Raw genomic sequence first — 5,428 nt, 5'->3', positions numbered from 1 at the left:
ATCCACCATTACTCTTTTTTTTAACAATGTTACACAATCGAACGAATACAAATTATGAACTTTAGTATTCTAACAGGCTTATAATTGATTTTGTGAAAATACAATATCAACTAGCTAATTTCTTATGTATTCTTTGTTCTTAATAAAACAAAAAACACCCTTAATTTATCACAGTTGATTCAATAATCCATGTCAAAATATTAATCAATGAAATGACATTCTCAAATTATAAACTTGACACTACCAAAATTAATTAAGTAATAGGTAATGAAGGGTGCTATAAGTGTTTACACTTAACCACAAAACGTATTTTTGTTATAAAAAAAATTAAAAGAACTTTTTTATACTAAAAGTTAACTCTTTCTTGTTTTTATTTCTATTACTTTCAAATGCTACATTGTTTTATGAAAAAAAAAACTTAAAATGTAATCTTTTAAATAATATGCATCACCTAAAACTATATATTTTATTTAACTAACTAAATATGAAAATAAAATTTCTCTTTTATAATTTAGAAAATTACCCAATGGATTGGCTTGCCGGGTAACTCTTCTTATTTGGTGTTTAAATTTAGGTTGTAACTATGTGGCTTTTCATCCATTCAAAAATAAATTATTGTCAATTATGAGTTTTTTTACGCTTGAAAAATTAAGGATAAATTGAAATCTGATATATAAATCAACTATATTCCCCCATGAAAGGCTATTAAATTATAATAATAAATTGGTAATAAAAGGAAAAGGTTTCCTATTAGAAGAAACAAACACATTATACATTATATTGACGTATATAAACTGATAAAAACATATTTGATTTCATTCTCGTTATTTAGGGAGAATATGCTTAAAATTATCAAATTTGTTTATGTTAAAATTTTAATTCTTTCCCTATTTGGTTTTGTAATGAATGCTGATTGGGATAGGTTTGGTGATCGGTTTCCATATCATTGGGCTAAACTTTGTTCTCTACATTCTAATTGTCCATATGATATGTGCAAGCCTCCTTTTAAAGCAGCATGTATTGACAGGATATGTAAGTGTCGATTCTATAAAATCGAAAACTAAAAGAGTACATAAACTCTTTGTTAGAATATTTTATGAGCTATTCTTTAGTTATTGTATTGATACTCAATAAAAATTGAAGTTATGGATATGTATTAATAGATTACGGTAACAAAATATGTCATCGTTAATAGTTGAATTTAAGATTAGTTTTAATGTTATTTCTACTCAAAGAAATCTACATTATCATACCCACATTTAAACTAATGTTGTAATTTATATATTCATTAATATTCCTTGTTAATTTTAAATTAGAATAGTCATCCCAAATATAAAAGAATTATGTTGTACATGCATTAAAAAAATTTCATTTGCAAATATGAAGACTCAAGAAGGTATATGGGTTAAGACACAGGAAGGTATAGTTTCGTTGGTAGGAGAAGGTGTTTGATAGTATGCAAGGTAGATTACATCAGATTATGAACTAAGTATAAGCTTTCATTTTCATTTAATCCTACCACATTCAGTTTCCATTTTTTGATTTCATCACTGAGAATTCATTTAACCCTAACACATTCCAAGCAAGTTGAACTCGTGTTTTCTTCTTTATTAACAAAATGAAACACGTTATCACTAATGTTTATTCTTTGGTTAACATAAAAAGCCATTACTATCGTTTGTTCTTGGGTTTTCATTTTACGAATCAATGAAAATCGCTATCACTATCGTTCGTTCTTGGGTTTCCCTTTTACAAAACAATGAAAAACAAAGTCAGAGTAAGAAGACGAAGAAAGGAGAACAAAATTCTTGTACTTATTCATCACGTTTATGGTATGTAAACTATTCACCATGCAAGTAAGATACGTTTATGTTCTTGTTGTTGAAGTTTATGTTTGAGTTGTTGATGTTGAATGTTTATGGTTGTTGTTGTTCATGTTTATGTTGTTGTCATTGTTTATGTTCTTTGTTGTTTATGTTGTTGTTGAATGTGTATGAATAAGGCAACTTATGTTTTTGTTGAATGAATGTTGTTGTTGAATGTTGTTGTTGTTGTTGAACGTGTATTAAACACATTGTTATTGTTGTTATTGATTATATGATACTGTTTTTGAATATGTATGAGACACATTTGTTATGTTATTGTCGATAAAAATGTGTGTTAAAAACATTGTTGTTATTTATTTATTTATGTTGTTGTTGTTGAATATGTATGAGACACCTTTGTTATGTTGTTGTTGTTTATATGTTACTGTTTATGAATGTGAATTAGACACGTTATTGGTGTTGTTGTTGTTGTTTGTATGTTGTTGTTGTTGATGAATGCATATAAGACACATTATTGTTGTTGTTGTATGTATGTATGATTTTGTTAAGATTGGTTTAATATTTTGTAGTTGTTTTTTTTAACATAGATGGACTCTTCATCTAGCGACGAAACTCGTAAATATAATACCCATACAAATGATTCTCGCAACAATAAATCTCAAACTATAGAGGCAAAAAAGAAAATAAAAAGAGGTGCTATAATGATGGCTAGATTAACAAAAATCCACAACTTGGGCGACTGATTTCTGATCGAGTTTAATCCCGTGACTTGGACATGTTATGGTGAAAAATTTTCGCTTTTTAGGAGTTATGTTATATTTCTAGGATGTAGCAAAGTGAGTATTTTTATTGATGATTGGACCTAAGTATCAAAAGAAGTGAAAAAAAACATATGGATAGAAGTTAAGGTATTAATTTGCATATAAATAATTTTATAGTATTTATTATAATTACTAATATATACTTATTGATGTAACTGTAGTCGGCTTTTGAATTTACCGATGATGATAAGTTGGAGAAAAAGTTGATCACTTATGCTGTTGAGCGTTAAAGGGGTGTTAAGTCACATCTAACGCGTAACTACATTAGGAATCCTAAGGTGGATCTTGCGCATCCAACTGTGAAATATGATTTTATTGGCAAGAAGGTTTGGGCAAAAGTTGTGAAGTCTCGCAATTATGCGGATTTATTGGTTAGTATAGTAATCTTATTTTCTGATAATTTTATGCTTATGCTTTATAGAAAAACCATGAAATGTAATATTTTCAACATGCTTATAATAGCTTAAAAGTAAATCGTGAAATCTAAACAAAGCAAAAAGAACAAATACTCTCATGGATTGTCTCGTGGGGGTTACAGAAAACTTGAGGAAAAATTGATTAATGAAAAAAGAAAACAAATGGGAAATAAGGACTCCATGATTATAGTCGGTGCCCATCCCCACCATCGGGACATGAGAAGTGGAAGAGTTCAGCTTTAGATGCCTCATGAGCAGTCGTTAAGAAAATTGGAAGTATGATTTATTGTGAGTATAATTTGTTATATGTAATTTAAATATCGCTTTGGTAACAATACATTTTATTCATGTTGTGTAGAATTAGTTGATTGATATGGCCATTGAAGGTACATTTCTTCCACAACCACGACATGATATATTAGTCAAAGAAATGGAAATAAAGAAGCATGGTGGTCGTGTACATGGTTTAGAGAAGGTATCGGTCTGAGATTGTATTTTGGTACATCGAGAAAAAGCACACACATGAAAAAGAAAGAGATGGACGAGATTGTTGAGAAGAAGTTAGCAAGTGAACGTGAACCGCAAAAGAAAGAGTTATAAGATTTAAAGGTGTTGTACAATAAGAAGTTGGAAGATACGTTGACACATGAGTGGGAAATTCGTAGGAAAGAAATGGACGAGTTTGTTGGGGTATGTGAAATGGTGTTTTATCAGATAAATAGGATTTTAGTGTTTGGATTACAAAAAAGTAAATGACCAGTTTGTGATTGTACTTAATTAGGTTTCCTTGATAAATTAGTAGTTTTATTAATCTAAGTGATCCATCAAAACAAATGTTTCTCAATTATCAATATGGATTCAAGTAAGTATTATAAATAGTTTTACACCCTACACTCTATGTTTACAAGTAACTGGTTCTACTATTTGAATTCAATCAGGACAAGACAGGAAGTCCAACTATAGTCTCAAGTCTCCCTTTCATTCAATTAATATGTATAAAAGCATACAACTGTGTTATTTCAAATTTTAAACAACATGATGCATGTTTCTTTTGCATTGTGTTACCTGTCTGCTGGTGAATTTTGATATAGATATGAATCTTATCAATTGCACTTTCTTAATTTTAATACACATAGTAGTCTTCTTAAGAAGTAGAGTTTGTGTTTTGTGTGCAGATAATGTTGGTGTCATTGTGAAACCTTAGAGTGAAATGAAAGGTATCATTTGTTAATTTATCTCATATTTCCATAGTAAATAGAATTTCGATGAAGTGTGTGGAGGTCGTTTTCTTTACCTCCCCATTTCACTTGGGAGGACGGCACGCTAGACCCTTCACGCAAAATTTGGAAGGAGGAAGCGCCCGTGGCGGGATGAATTTTGTTTCAGTTCTTCCTACGATATCACATGAACTTTTTAATTATCCTACGAGTAGGAAAGGGGAAAAAGATCTCAACTAAACCCTAAGAGTTTGCTAAGTGTGGGGATTCACCTAGACTAGAAATTCTGGAGTCCGGGAGGTCGGTTATACATAGGGAAGAGTTTAAGCACACTACATATCCGTAGTACTCTACGGGAACCTTCTCTGTGTCAATGTGATTGTGTTTGTTGCTTATTATTGGGAAAGTTTCTCCTTTGTGTTAGGAGAGAGAATTGAATTGATTTAAAAAGAAGACAGACTGACTGACTATTTTTGGTTTTTTATTAGCTCGCTGAGATTTCTTGTGAACCTCATGCCTACATATCCCTAATGGAAGTCAGAGCTTTTTGTAGTTCGGAGAACTAATTAGGGAAATTAATGTATTTTTGGTGCCTTGCTTGAAGCTCAAGGTTGAATCTTGAATTAAATCTCTGTTTACAGTAAAGAGGCATGAAATTATCTTTACAGAGAGGTATTTCTAATATTCCACCACAAACATTTAAAAGAATGACTGAAAAGCTTAATTCATTTCATAGAGAGGGAGCCTACTTGGTTGATCAAGTATGACAGCCAACATGCCTCTTGAATGAAAGAAGGATTCTCATCCAAATTAGGGAAAGTTTACAAGTCTGGGTTTGTTTGCCTCAGAGCATGCCTTTCAAAGTCCTAAATGGGAGAATGTTTAAAATTGAAATTGAAATTGAAATGTTTGTTTGATTGAATGTGGTGAGGTAGGAGAAATATCTTTCTATAGAGATAAGCTATGTCTACCTACTGTTTGAAAGATTTGATTTTTAGCTGGCTTGTATGAGGCCCAAGCTTGAGGCTTTTTGATTGTTTTTATTATTGACTCTGGGAGATAATTCTACCGGGGACTGACTTAAACTGAGAAGTTTTTGTGTTCTGTACAAAGCCCAAAATTGAGGCTGACTCTAGCTGGAGAGCATT

General features: G+C 30.9%; 1 long non-coding RNA gene across 3 annotated transcripts; it reads left to right on the top strand.

The window, feature by feature from the left end:
- Positions 1 to 741: 741 nt before the first annotated feature.
- On the top strand, positions 742 to 4,083 carry LOC131656393 (uncharacterized). Of its 3 annotated transcripts, none has more exons than XR_009300075.1 (4): positions 743 to 2,734; positions 2,809 to 3,018; positions 3,110 to 3,339; positions 3,422 to 4,079. It is a non-coding gene; the product is annotated as an uncharacterized LOC131656393 (long non-coding RNA). The 3 variants fall into 3 exon arrangements; XR_009300074.1 differs by having other exon boundaries at positions 747 to 1,832; positions 2,414 to 3,018; positions 3,422 to 4,083; XR_009300073.1 differs by having other exon boundaries at positions 742 to 3,018; positions 3,422 to 4,080.
- Positions 4,084 to 5,428: the final 1,345 nt, after the last annotated feature.

Source organism: Vicia villosa, linkage group LG3, assembly GCF_029867415.1.
Source record: "Vicia villosa cultivar HV-30 ecotype Madison, WI linkage group LG3, Vvil1.0, whole genome shotgun sequence".
In the NCBI taxonomy this organism is placed as follows: domain Eukaryota; kingdom Viridiplantae; phylum Streptophyta; class Magnoliopsida; order Fabales; family Fabaceae; genus Vicia; species Vicia villosa.
The sequence above is the reverse complement of the archived record's forward strand: the minus strand, read 5'-3'. Positions and strand labels throughout refer to the sequence as shown.